This window comes from Schistocerca nitens, chromosome 1, assembly GCF_023898315.1.
Source record: "Schistocerca nitens isolate TAMUIC-IGC-003100 chromosome 1, iqSchNite1.1, whole genome shotgun sequence".
NCBI lineage: Eukaryota > Metazoa > Arthropoda > Insecta > Orthoptera > Acrididae > Schistocerca > Schistocerca nitens.
This window is the reverse complement of record NC_064614.1, coordinates 31063922-31078957: the sequence shown is the minus strand read 5'-3', so window position 1 is coordinate 31078957 and position 15036 is coordinate 31063922.

Sequence of the window (15036 nt, the reverse complement as noted above, 5' to 3'; positions counted from 1 at the left end):
TTCTTTGAAATATATGTATTTTTTAATTTTGTCAGTAATTACTCTTTATGAAAACGTAATGAATGCTGGTAGGATAAGAACGAATTATTTACGTAAAATTAGTTTAAACACACTGTCCATGTGAGGAAAATTTTTAATGTATAAAGCACAGAGAATATCTTTCGTGTAAGAGTAACATCGTTGGTGCGAGTGCGCGTAGTCGCAGAGGTGAAGCTAGAGAAGTAGTTGCGATGCTAGTATGGTGTGGAACAGAAATACGTGATGGCATACAAATGCCAGAGTCTTTTGCTTCGAAAACGTTTTCGTGATATGTGGCTGGGCAAATTGAAAGTGGGCGAGCATGTGTGGGGCACAGGGAAGAAGATTTAGAAGTATATGGTGGCAAGAAGATTCAGAAGTAATGAAGAATATTTACTGGCCCAAATTTATGCCACTCGCTTATCAAGAAGAGCCAGCAGCCTATATTGGATCTCATAATAAGCAGTACTTTGCACCACAAGCAGTGCATCGCAAATTAATATCGAGCCAGCATTTTCTAGCTGTGTGATATGCATGCCAGCATCTAGTACATTTCTGGAACATTATAGTTTGTAATAGTGTGTTTGGTCAAAGAACAAACTTGTCTAGGGAAACTTCATTGACACTAGCGGTCAACCGTCAGCAGGGTCCTATCCTTTCATCACAAATTCAGATAGAGTCACAAGTGAAAGAATTAGTCAAAAGAAGCCAAATTTATTTAAATTACAGTTTATTTTCAATTAAGTACTTATTGTGTTCAAAAGCAGTAGTACCTACCATGGTTCAGATAGTATTGTACTACTACTGCAGACAATGAGCTAAAATTAAAAGTGATTTAACTGAAATTCATCTTCTACGGTGAAAGTATTCAGGCTTCCACGTAGTCAAAGAAGAAGTTTTAAAATGTCACGCATAAGTGTATTAACATTAGTGCTGAAAAATAGTTATTGCAATGAATGAAAGTTTTTACAGTATCTGTTTGAAAAGCATTCAGTTGTAGAGTAATCAGCACAGAACAATAGTTTTGGCAACGATTAATCATATTTTCTAACAGACACTATTATCGCGAGTTACGTAACACAGTACAGTTTCCATGAAGTGTTGTTAGTCATTACGTATTATAGGTGATCATTAATGTAACTAATATCATTGCATTCCAATTTAACGTCTTTTGTGTTCATGTCAAAGGTGTCTTTTATCTGTAAGTAATCGCTTGTGCCTTTTGTCCAGTTGCTGCTTTGCCTTTCTCAAACGATATTTGCGTGATTTCAAATTCATTACAATCGTTTACCAAAATTAAGGTTCGCTCGTTTTTGGAGCTGGTGACCATTTTATTCTGCTATGTAAATTCATTCAGACCATATCCTGACATTTAAAATTATGGTTAACTATAGTAAGAGTTCAACTCATTACCGTGTTCTACATTTCGGTCGGCGTTGTACATAATAACAAACACTCGAGCGACAGTGATCGGGTTGTAACTGCCTACAGTTTGTTGGTAAGCATTTGTCTTCCGTTTCAATGCCTTATTTCCGCTAACAGCAGAATATTAAGTACACGTGTCAAAATAAAACCTTAAATACATCGTAGAGCATACGTGCGTTAAAACTTTCTTTCAGTTCCTTCAAATACAGATTGAAAAAAATCGGAGAAAGACTCTTTTTGTTCCGAGGACTTTGTTCTTAGTCCCCCACTCCTATCGTTCCCTCTAGGTTCCTATACGCATTGTTTATCAACTGTTCAAAATGTTCAAACGTGTGTGAAATCTAATGGGACTTAACTGATAAGGTCATCAGTCCCTAAGCTTACACACTACTTAACCTAAATTATCCTAAGGACAAACAGACCCACCCATGCCCGAGGGAGGACTCGAACCTCCGCCGGGACCAGCCGCACAGTCCATGACTGCAGCGCCCCAGACCGCTCGGCTAATCCCGCGCGGCGTTTCTCAGCTGTCTTTCACTATAGCTTACCAGTATTTTCTAAGGCTTTCGAACATCTCGCCATATTTCACATTTTCGAGTGCTTTTTTCCAGGTCAACAAAACCAATGAACTTACCTTGATACTTCTTTAGTCTTGCTTCCATTATCAATCGCAATGAGAGAACTGCCGATCTGGTGCCTTTACCTTTCCTACAGCCAAACAAATCGTCAGCTTGCAGTTCCTAGAATTTGTTTCCACTATTCTGTATACTATTCTTGATGCATTAGTAATTAAGCTGATTGTGCAATAATTCTCGTACCTGTCTGCTCTTGCTATCTTTGGAATTGTGTAGATGATGTTTGTTTTTCCTAAGTCTGATGGTATAGCGCTAGTCTCACACTTACTACACACCAAAGTCAACAGTCGTTTTGTTGTCATTTACTCTAATGATTTTAGACATTCCAATGCAATGTTATCTATGCCTACTTCCTCATTTGACGTAAAGTCATCCAAAGCTCTTCTAAATTCTGAGTGTAATAAGGGATCGAAAGACTAAATTAATAAGAAGTAGCAGAAATGAGAACAGCGAGAAATTTATGAGAACTGAGGATCACTGCGTAAACGAAGTTAAGTAAATCTGCTACCTAAGCAGCAAAATAACTCATGACGGTCGGAGAAAGGAGACTGGCTCTGTCAGAAAGGTCATTTCTGGCCAAGAGGAGTTCACTAGTATCAAACACAAGCCTTAATTTGAAAAAGAAATTTCTGAGAATGTACGTCTGGAGCGCAGCATTGTATGTCAGTGAAACATGGGCTATAGGAAACATTTCACAAATGAGAATGGAAGCATTTGAGATGTGGTTCTACAGAAGAATGTTGAAAATTAGGTGGACTGATAAGGAATGAAGAGGTCCTCCGCAGAATCATCGAGGAACAGTATATATGTAAAACACTGACAAGAAGAATGGAAATGATGGTAGGACATTTGTTAAGACATCAGGGAACAGCTTCCATGGTACTAGAGGGAGCTGTAGAGAGTAAAAGCTAATGAGGAAAACACAGACAGTTGAGGAAGTAGGACGACTTGCTACTTTAGGATGGGGAGGTTGGTGCAGTAGAGAAATTCGTGGCAGGCCGTATCAAACAAGTCATACAACTGATGAAACAAAAAATAAATAAACAAATAAAATAAAACTAGGTCATCTATATCTTTCCTGTCATACCCGTTTTCTTTTTCTATCAAGTCTACAGACAAATCATCATCCTCGTAGAGGCCTTCAATGTACTATTTCCACGTATCCGCTCTCTCCTCTGCATTTAACTGTGGAATTACCTTTGCATGCTTAATGTTACCGCACTTGCTTTTAATTTCACCGATGGCTGTTTTGGTTTTTTTGTATGCTGAGTCACTCCTTCTGATAATCATTTCTTTCTCGGTGTCTTTGCGTTCTTCATGTAGCCATTTCGCCTTTGTCTACTTGCGCTTCCTATTTATTTCATTCCCAAGTGCATTGTACTGGTGCATTCCTGAATGGCATTGAAAAGTTTTTTTACGTCCTTCTTCGTCGTTCAGCTGAAGTATTTCTTCCGTTTCCCAGTGTTTCTTCGCAGTCATCTTCCGTATACCTTTCCAAATCTTGTGAATGGCCTTTTTTGGAGATGTCATTTCCTCTTGAACTCAACTGCCTACTGAGCTATTAATTAACTTCAGAGAACGTGAAGTGTATCTCCTCATTTCTTAGTACTTTCGTATCCCACAACTTTGCGTGCAGGTTCTTCCTCCCACGTATCTTAAATTTCAGCCTACTCTTCATCAATACTAAATTGTGATATGAGCCTGAATCTGATAATGGGTACACCTTACAGTCCAATAGCTGATTTCGAAATATGTGTCTCAACATGATTGAGTGTAACTGGAATCTTCCCAGACGTCTCGCCCTTTTCCAAGTATACGTCCTCCTGTCTGAATCTTGAACAGAGTATTCGCTATTTCTAGGTAAAATTTGCAGCAGAACTTAGTTAGTCTTTCTCCTCTGATTCCTACTATCGAGTCCACGTTCCCCCCAAACCCTTTCTTCTGCTCCTTCCTCTACAATCGCAGCGCAGTTATCCTCCTTTAAGTGCTCATTACCCTTTCAGTATTCTCATATACTTCCTCTACACTTCATTTAAAGCTTTTACCAACGCCTTATATACCAGGAATATTGTTGTCGGTGTTGCGTTGCTGCCGATTCCGATAAGAAAAACCCTATAACCCTATCACTGCCCTGTTCTAAGTAACTCACGCTGTGCCCTATCTTCCTATTCATAACGAATCCTACTACCGTTATACAGTTTTCTGTTGCCGTTAACTAGTCTGACCAGAAATACTTGCTGTCTTTCCACTTCAAGTCACTAACCTCACTACATCTAGACTAAGCCTTAGCATCTGCCTTTTCAGATGTTGTAGCTTGTCTCGTACGTTCAGAATTCTGTCATTCCATGCCCTGGTTCGTAGAACGTCATCCTTTCGTTTGTTATTCAATCTTTATCTCAAGATTTCGTCCTTCTTGGCAGTCTCCTCATACACATCTGAATGTGTGACTACCACTAAATCTTTTGTTAAAAAAATATTCAAATGTGTGTGAAATCTTATGGGACTTAACTACTAAGGTCATCAGTCCCTAAGCTTACACTCTACTTAACCTAAATTATCCTAAGGACAAACAAACGCACCCATGCCCGAGGGAGGACTCGAACCTCCGCCAGGACCAGCCGCACAGTCCATGACTGCAGCGCCTAAGACCGCTCGGCTAATCCCGCGCGGCACTAAATCTTTTGCCAATGGAGAGATCATCACTACATTTTTTTTCAGTTTCAGCCCACATCTCATGTGCATACACATTATGTTTCTTTATTCAGTGGGTTGCATTGGTTTCTGCATCCTCTTGCCGTTCATCATTGCAAATTCTCTCTCCTTTTAGAGCAGTATCCCACTCCAAGGACAGGAGTGTGTGCTGAACCTCCGTCCGCTCCACCGTGCTCTTTGACAATACCACTGGAAGAACGAGGGCGACTTCTTATAGTGGAAGTCTTCGGCAACCATCGCTGATGAATTTTATTCAAAATTTAAGCTGTGGCTTGGCTCGAACCCGGGACCCAGAACATTTTGATTAGTAAGCAAAGGCGCACACCTAGACCACTGGGGTACGCCGTGGACCACGATGGGTCTCGTTCGGGCACATCTGGACGGATTGAACCCCTCTTTCCAATTAATTCCCTCCCAAGTTGGTACAGGAGCATAAGGTTAATGTTTAATGCTGATGGATGGTGTCCTAGAATCACCATTCATAAAAGTCAAGCACGGTTAAAGTATCTTCTGTATTACACATGTGTCCAAAATGTAAGTATAAAAGTAACTTTCGTGTGATGCGTCATTGTCAAGTATTTTATAGAACGATGAAACTTTAGCACGGCTTTGAAACATAGAAAGGTCTCGATCGCACAATTCTTTATTAAGCGTTACGCGCTGCAAAATTTCATATTGAGCTGAAGCTGTTGAGTGAAGTGTTCAATAAATTAATGACAGAAAATATACATAAGTATGTATCTAAGTTTTGCAACATACAGAAATTTCAAATAGTATCATACTTACACAAAAATCAAACTTTAGTAAAAATCTCCCCAAAGGGAGCACATAGACTCAATGCAATACAAATCTCATCTCATGTAGGCTGTAATAGTGTAACTTCCCCGGAGAAATTTGAAAATTCAATAATTAAATGGGAATGGGAATAGAGCCAAGTGTAACCTTCCCGCAAAAATGAAAGATAATTTTTTAAATGAGAATAGACATCGTGCTAAGTGTAACCTCCCCGTAAAAATATGAAAATAAAAAGAATAGGATAGAATTGCAAATACTGCCAAATGTTAGCTTCCGACAGTAATAAAACTCAATGATTATAAAAATGTGAAAAAATGTTAAATCCCCACAAAATTAACGTTAAGATCAACCTGATAAATTGATTCTGGGAGGAAAAGCAAAGGAAATATTGTTTCAATTGTAATGATTATTTTCTTAAAAAGATTGCTTTGAGAACAAAATTATTATTGGGGCAATTCTTGAACAAATTAATTACAGTTAACATACATTACATTATCAGATGAGCGCAATGCTGCTTCATTACCTTATTTAAAAAATATACCTCATCCCGAATCTTGACCAGAGACCCATGTCGACGCCCGCCGACTCCTCACACACAACTCCGACTGTCTCTCGCGTGCTACTAGCACAGACGAACTACATGCTCTCGCGACTCGCTACGTACAACAACTTTCTCGCAACTGAACTGAACTCTCGCGCGGTCAAGCGCAGACTAGCAACGATAAATAACTCTCTGGTCAGAGATTCTGTCATGCCTCGCCATCGCTGCTACTGAATACATACGTGTTTCATAACCCTCCACTGGGGGGACAAAAATTTGGAAGCGATGGTGAGTCATTTGGACTTGCCATGAGCAACAAATTTTTTCGTAACTAATTAACTTTACAATTACAGCATATATACAGATGTAGAACATGAGGGAAATATGGTGCACATGCATCAAGTACAAAACATATTAGACAATGACAAAATGTGAGTGCAAAAGAAATGACATAAGTGCACACACACTGAAAAACTCTTTAGCATTTTCACAAGAAATAAACATAATGGCAAAAAATCATGTTGATAAGTGACGTAAGTGCACATGTGCTGCAGTTCAGCAAATCGAAAAAAAAATGTATAGGCCATGAATATAAATGATGTTAGCAAAAAAAAATGATTTTCCCTATGTTACAAGAATTAGGATAGGAAAGGGAAGGATTGCATCATGGTTGTAGCACTTTAGGTTGCACGCAGCTGCACTGAAAGTCCATATCTTTCCACAGAAGTACAACACCGAGTGAGACAATTTGAAGTTCTTTTCCCAGAAGTATTTATCATCGTAGCCAAGACACTAAAATGTCGAAGCAATATTCCATGTTTTCACTTTGGCAGTACATTAGGTACACCAAACAGTGGGACCATGATAACGTCTCCATCGCTCACGGTGGTGGACAGCATGTCGTGTCAACACCACGCTCTTACAAGGCACACCAACGTAGAATTAGTGCAAAAACCAAATATAGTGCTCCATGATCAGGAGGATGTACAGGGAAAATGGATATTGCAGTAATTCAGGGTAGTGAGGTCAGAAGGTGAAGGACATTAAGTCACATACTAGTCTTCATTAGGAATTACATTAGTAGTTTGCGACATTCATAACCCAGTTATTGAACATTTCTGTACCATGTATGTAGTATTACAGAAAAATGTTCATTAATTATTTTACATAGAATATTTGCACCCATTCTCTAATTACAAATCATCAGAAGTCATTACTTAAAACAGGAGGTAGTCAATAATAATGTTGATACTCAATCATTGGTCATCCCAATACAGTCATCATTTCTCAGTTACAAAGCATTATTAATTAGTAGCATTCATTTTTCAGTTATAAAACATTATTAATTAATCATTTGTCATTCCAATATAGTAATAATCAGTAGCCTCCTTTTCCTAGTTACAAAGCATTATTAAATAATCGCATTCTTTTCCCAGTTACAAAGCATAATGAATAGCATTCAGTTTCTAGTTAAAAAGCATAATTAGTAGCATTCTTTTCCTAGTTACAAAGCATTATTAGTAGCATTCTTTTCCTAGTTATAAAGCATTGGTCATCTCAATACAGTAATTAGTAGTATTTTCCTAGTTACAAAGCATTATTAGTAGTTCTAGTTACAAAGCATTGGTCATCGCTATACAGTAACTAGTAGTATTTATTTTTCAGGTGACATATTATTCATAGCTGATCAGCATTACTCAGAACTCTCTTAAACTGGTATCATTATTTGGGACTGGTAATACATTTTTTTGTTAGCAATGCATTGCGTTGGGTAATTATAGGGGAAAGCAAGAGAGAAAAATTTGCTTCTGGGTTGTTGGTGTAAATGAAAATGTGTAACGTCATTCGTCATAAGTCAGCTGTGGCAAGATTATGAAACAAGTTGAGTATATGTAATCACATTCATAGATGACATAGATTTAATGAACAACTGCTTATAGCACATTAATTTCATAAATAATTTCTCCTGCAAAAATATATAAAAAATGGATTATTAAGCTGAAAGAAGAAATGCATTTTATGCTGAAAAGTAGTGAACTTCGAATTAACAGGTAGTGAAATGTGTATAAAAATGTGTTCCATAGCTGTCCTTTCCAAAACGTTCCGTCATTATACTATGCAATATAACACCTGCTGTCAAAGCGAACTGCAACAAATACTTAAATAACTACATAGCATAAATACATAACTTCAACAATATCTTCATCTGTAAAGAAAAAACTTCATTATCCATCACTTCATTACTTATATTATCATAACTGCATTATTATCATCACCTGTAAAGAAAAACTTCATTATCCATAGTAGCATATTCTTCATCATTATTCATCAGTATTTATTATCATCTGCAAAAAATCACTTCATTACTCATTACATAACTATTCCTTATCTCTAGCATATTTCATCACTAAAACTAAGATGTGTAATTCTGTCTGACAGCCTGCATCAATCGCCTTGTATTCTGAAAGAAAAAATTAGTTAAGACTGCTATTCTACGATGTTTATAGTATATTCTTGTTAATGCTTGTTAATTCTGATCCATTTACACTTCCTCATAAGGTTTTTGCATCTTCTTTCGTTTATTCCGTAGGTGAAATTCCCATTTCTGTTTAATTTATTTCCTTTACACGTTATTTCTTTCTGAAAATGATGAACAAAGATTAATGTCGTGCATTTACATCATATACTCACTAAATAATGACTGGTTTATGGTAACATAATTAAGCATACAGCATAACATGACAGAAAACGTAATATGTCAAAGACATTGACAGTGTACAGATGCAAAAATGTACACAGAATATCACAATGCAGCAGCAAATAAATAAATAAATAAATAAAAATGTAAAACAGTCACGATGTTGAGATATCATAGGGCAAAAAATGTCAAAGTCAACTGGTGTTTGTTATATCTTAACCATTTCATAGTGCATACAAACAAAACATGAAACAATCATAAGAAGGACAAAATGTGACGTTCGTTGTGTTCAGCTTGTATGTTGTGTGGTTAATAAAGGCGAGAATTAAAGACTTTAATGGAGAGAAAATTTAATAAAAATTGATATGTCACTAGATAACATTGCATAATTATTCATAAGATACGTAAGGTTCTCTAAAAAAAATGTGCACAGTCTGTGATATGTAACGACAAGAAGAGCGACCTACTAACCTTACCTTGTCGGGCACTAGCCAAGAAAAAATACGATAATCATCAGTAATTGTTCATGTGAATATATAGCAGAAATAGTCATAAAATGTGTAACTTCATCTGGAAAAATATGCACGGTCTGATGTGTAACGACAAGAAGAGCGACCTGCTAACCTTACCTTGCCGGGCACTTGCCAAGAAAAAATACGATAATCATCAATAAGTAGTCATGTGAATATAATTGCAGAAATAGTCATAAAATGTGTAAATGGCATCATAGCATGTTAAATCATAAAGTGTCTTCATTCAATAAAGGGTTTAATGTTAAAGACATGGTGGTTGCCTTTACTTTTTCTCGTTCTCAGAGTTTCGACATGTACTACATTGGGGTGAGGAATGCTGCGAATCCGATATGGACCTGCGTATAGAAGTTCAAATTTACTGCACTTACCTTTTATTCTGCTGGATAAATAGTGTGTACGTACTAATATCTTCTGTCCAATGTGAAAGTCTCGGCGTGTACAAATTTGATTTTGCTGTCTTCTCCGGCGCTCTGCGGGACGTTTGATGTTGTTCAGCGCAATGTCAATTATTTCGTTGTGTCGTAATCGACGAGATGTAGGAAAATTTACTAATTCTGTAATTTTGTTTGGTGGTTCAACGTTTTTCAGTATAACAGACGGAGATAGCATAGTGGATTCATTTGGAATGGAATTAATTACATCTTGAAATGAGAATATGTGTGTGTCCCAATCAATATGTCTTTTGTGGCAGTATATTCTACACAGTTTACCAATTTCTTTCATTAATCGTTCACAGGGGTTCGAAGAAGCATGGTACTTGAATATATAGATCGGAGAAATGTTTCTAGCTCGTAACATACGTGTCCATATAGCGGAACGAAATTGTGATCCATTGTCAGAAATTACTTTCATCACATGCCCTACATGAAATAGAAAATGTTTTACAAATGCTTTCGAAACAGTTTTAGCAGTAGCTTTGCGTAACGGAGTGAAAGTAACAAATTTTGAAGTTAGTTCAACAGCGACAAAGATGTAGCAAAAACCTCTGTTAGTTCTCGGAATCGGACCAAAAATGTCTACAGCGACCATGTGTCTTAATTTAACAGGTACAATGGGATACAATGGAGGAATATGTGAAGTTATGTCTGATTTAGCTTTCTGGAAGATTTTACATGACGCTAAAACTCGTCGTATACTTTTCTCCATGTTGGTAAAATAACAGTTCTGTCTGAGTATAAGAAAACATTTTCTGGCTCTGTAATGTGCGTAACTTAAATGAGTATACCATATTAATTTGTTAACCAGTTCGTCAGGAATGCATAATAACCAATTGTTGCTGTCAGGATGAGAGCGGCGAAATAGAATGTCATTGCGTATAGTGTAATGGTTTCTAATCGTAACATTATTCTTATTTTGCCAAAGGTGTTTAATTTCTTTCCATACGTTGTCTTTATTCTGCTCTTGTGCTATGTCCTGTAATGACCACGAAATAAAATTTTCAAATGCAACTTGTTGGATGTACATCACGCTGAAATTTGCTTTGCAGAAGTTGGTTGCGACGTCTTGCTGATTGTTGCTGAGAGAACGGGATAGTGCGTCTGGTATAATATTTTGTGTGCCGGGAATGTGAACAATTGTAAAATTAAATTCCTGCAAGTAAAGTTTCCATCTGCTTAATCTGTCATGAGTGAATTTAGCCGAAAGTAAGAATTGTATCGCTCTGTGGTCTGTGTAAACGGTGGTATGTCTGCCATAAAGAAAATGTCGAAATCTCGTAAAAGCCCATACAACACATAACGTTTCCAGTTCTGTAACAGAATAATTTCGTTCAGCTGGTGACAGAATATGGCTTGCAAATGCGATGTTTTTAATTACTGTAGAGCCATCTTCTTCAATTTCCTGAAAAATGTGTACGCCTAAGGCGGTGTTGAAACTGTCGGTGGCAATGAAAAAATTTCTGCTAAGATCTGTTGGCGATAAAAGTGGTGCATTCAACAAAGCATGTTTCAAATAACATTCTCGTGAACAAAATTCTGCGTGTCAAAAGTATTGCTTACGTTACTGGAATATGCAACCTGTACTGTGTCTGGTCAAATTCTATCTGACGTGCTGTTATTTACGGGAGGATGCTGTGGTATATCCACTATTTGAACTGTTCAGTTATTTCTTCCTGACGTATTACGCTATAGATGACACCTATTGTCTGGTTCGTTCATGATAACATGTTGTTGCTGATGTTCTTGCTGCTGAAAAGATCGACTGTTATTAAATGTACGCTGAAAATTGAGCTCATTATTTTTACGTTTGTCATGATAGTCACTTCTATACCGCGCATTTGCGACAGGAATTGAAATAGTGTGTTTCTATACGTAGTTATTTCTTTGCTGCTGAGCGTTACTATTTGTTGTAGCTGAGACTATACGTGCACGCGGCGAAACATTAAAGTTAGGTTGACCTTGTGCATTACATTGTTGGTTAGGTATGCTAACCGGCTGACTTTCATGCTGTTGCGGTGAAAACACGTCTATTGTTACCAAAACATGCGTTTGCTGTTAATTTTACACATACTGATGATTAAATTTTATCTGTTATTGAAATTACGCTGGTAGTTCTGGAGTGCCTAATCATAATTGTCACTTTCGGTAAAAACTTGTCTTATCGGGTTTTCTTTAGTCATTTTTCTTAATTCTAGGTAGAGGAATAGTTGAAGAGCTGTTTTGATAGATATAAAGGATAGTAGAAGAGAAGGCAGCAGTGCAGAAAACTAAAGATGAAACAGCACTACTACAGCTCGGGGCCCTATGCACGCTACGGCACATATTCATTAAAGCGTTATGAATCACCTGAGGTCAATTACGCGCTGCAAATAGATTTTAGCTTTTGCGTTGCAGGAAATGGCGGTAAAAATCCAAAAGCAAATTGTTGTATCCTTGCTAATTCCAGTTTCTGCATTATACGCAATGCTGATGAAAATACCATAGCAAATTGTTGTATCCAGTTCAAAGCTAGTTTCTGCATTACAGGTAATAGCGGTGAAAGTACAAAAATAAATTGTCTTATACAGTGCAAAACGTGTATCTGTGCTCTGTCATTATTAAATTCCTTAGATTTTCTTACAGATAAAAATTGCTCATAATCTACGTTCTCGTCACTGAATTTAAGAACACGTTCAGGTTTGTGTGAGAATCTGTTTGTCTGTGTCATTTCGGATTTCAAGTTGCGTTACTTTTCAGATTTTAAGTCGCGTTGCTTTTCGGATTTTAAGTCGCATAGTCTCTGCAAATTGCTTAAGTTACACTGGCTATGTGAGTGTGACAAATGCTTGCAATGTGGCGGATTCTGTGACGTATTGGTGACAAATAGTTTTCAATTCTGTTATTTTAATACTTTCGTCAATTTGGTTGTTCTGTCGTTCACTTTTATTATCGACTTCCGTATTCAGAGTGTGTGAAACTTCCAGTGACTGTAAATTAAACTCGTCGCGTATCTGTGTTGAGTTTGCTGAACATTGTTCAGTGATTGCATTAATTTCGTGTATCTGTGTTGCGTTTGCTGAACATTGTTCAGTGACTGCATTAATTTCATCTTTAACTGATTCTGTTGTGCCTATACGTGTACCACTTAATTCTTGTGCAACAGTGCCAACTTCTTCATTACTGTTACCATCACAAGCCTTAGTATCCACACGTAATTGTTCTTTAATGTCCTGACATTGCACGGTAACCGCTGTAATCTGTTCATTAACTTGTTTGTTCTGTTCATTAAGGTTGTCGTGTTTTTCGTTCGGCTGTTTAAGACTTTCAGAAAATTCTTTGTTCCATTCTATAAATTGTTCGTGCTGTTCATCAAGTTTTTTAATCATTTCATTAATTTGTTGTTTAAGATTTTCACTTTGTTGTTGTAGCAATCTTGCCATAATTTGTTCAAAGTCAATATTATCGGCTCTATTCTCTGTACTGTGTGATGGTGAATCAGCAATTGTCACGTTTTGTGTGACCATTTGGTCATTCTGTGATTCACAAAAACGTTTGCCCATCGGTTGTACACTGTCAGTCACTATTTTGTGTATCCTGTTCATTTTCATTAGACAAATTTGTCTGTTCGTCACATGAATTTAGTAAACCGGTTGTGTTAAGCTGGGCAGCGCTCATTACAACAGAACGATCCGCGTCATCGATTGTCGTCAAAACAACAGAGGACAGAACCGAGTTCATTTGTTCATCATTAAGACAAAAATCATCATAGGTGGTTGGAACGCACTGATTGTCAGTGAACGCAGGATTGTCATCATTACACTGCGTGTCACAAGTCCTATCGGTGAAGTTGTTTAAGTCGGTAATTTCATTCATTATACTTCGCGATACACTATTCACAGTCTTTCGCGGCATTTTTACAATAGTCACAATTACTCACTAATGAAATAAGCACAATGCAAAAAGCAACAAACAAAAATACAACAGAGCAACGAATTGCCGATGATCTGAGGAAAGAAAGTCATAAAATTAGTAAAAGCGTTGCGCCAAATGCTAATAATATTAAGTAAATAAGAGCAAATATCTGACTACTTCTCAGAAGATTCCCAACGAAATACGATCCTGGACCGGATGTCGCCAAGTGTAACTTCCCCGGAGAAATTTGAAAAGACAATAATTAAATGTGAATGGGAATAGAGCCAAGTGTAACCTTCCCGCAAAAATGAAAGATAATTTTTTAAATGAGAATAGACATCGTGCTAAGTGTAACCTTCCCGTAAAAATATGAAAATAAAAAGAATTGGATAGAATTGCAAATACTGCCAAACGTTAGCTTCCGACAGTAATAAAACTCAGTGATTATAAAATAGTGAAAAAATGTTAAATCCCCACAAAATTAACGTTAAGATCAACCTGATAAATTGATTCTGGGAGGAAAAGCAAAGGAAATATTGTTTCAATTGTAATGATTATTTTCTTAAAAAGATTACTTTGAGAACAAAATTATTACTGGGGCAATTATTGAACAAATTAATTACAGTTAACATACATTACATTATCAGATGAGCGCAATGCTGCTTCATTACCTTATTTAAAAAATATACCTCATCCCGAATCTTGACCAGAGACCCATGTCGACGCCCGCCGACTCCTCACACACAACTCCGACTGTCTCTCGCGCGCTACTAGCACAGACGAACTACATGCTCTCGCGACTCGCTACGTACAACAACTTTCTCGCAACTGAACTGAACTCTCGCGAGGTCAAGCGCAGACTAGCAACGATAAATAACTCTCTGGTCAGAGATTCTGTCATGCCTCGCCATCGCTGCTACTGAATACATACGTGTTTCAATATTATTTGGCTTTCCGTCGTATGAAAGCTGTGAGTAGCCTTGGAAAGGCATTCACCTAGCTGTGTACTAAATGATCAACTTATGAGATGAGACCTATTCTTTGAAGGACATTTGTTTTATATAATTTACGTAACTGTAAAGATGCGCATCTAGCGCGAACAATGCATCGATTGCGCAGTCAAAGAAACATTTTAACAGAAGCTGAACTGAGCGTTCCGCTTCGATCTAAATAATAAATATAACGCTAAAAACCTTTGCAGATCTTCAGATTTTATCGTACTTCTTCTTGTAATGTCAAAGCGTAAAGAAGGTGGTCTTTAAGCCATAAAAGTGAGCGGTCTTGCCAGCGTGCAGACAACAGTTATTAATTAATAGAATTCGAGTAATTTATGTTCGAACTGCAAATCGGC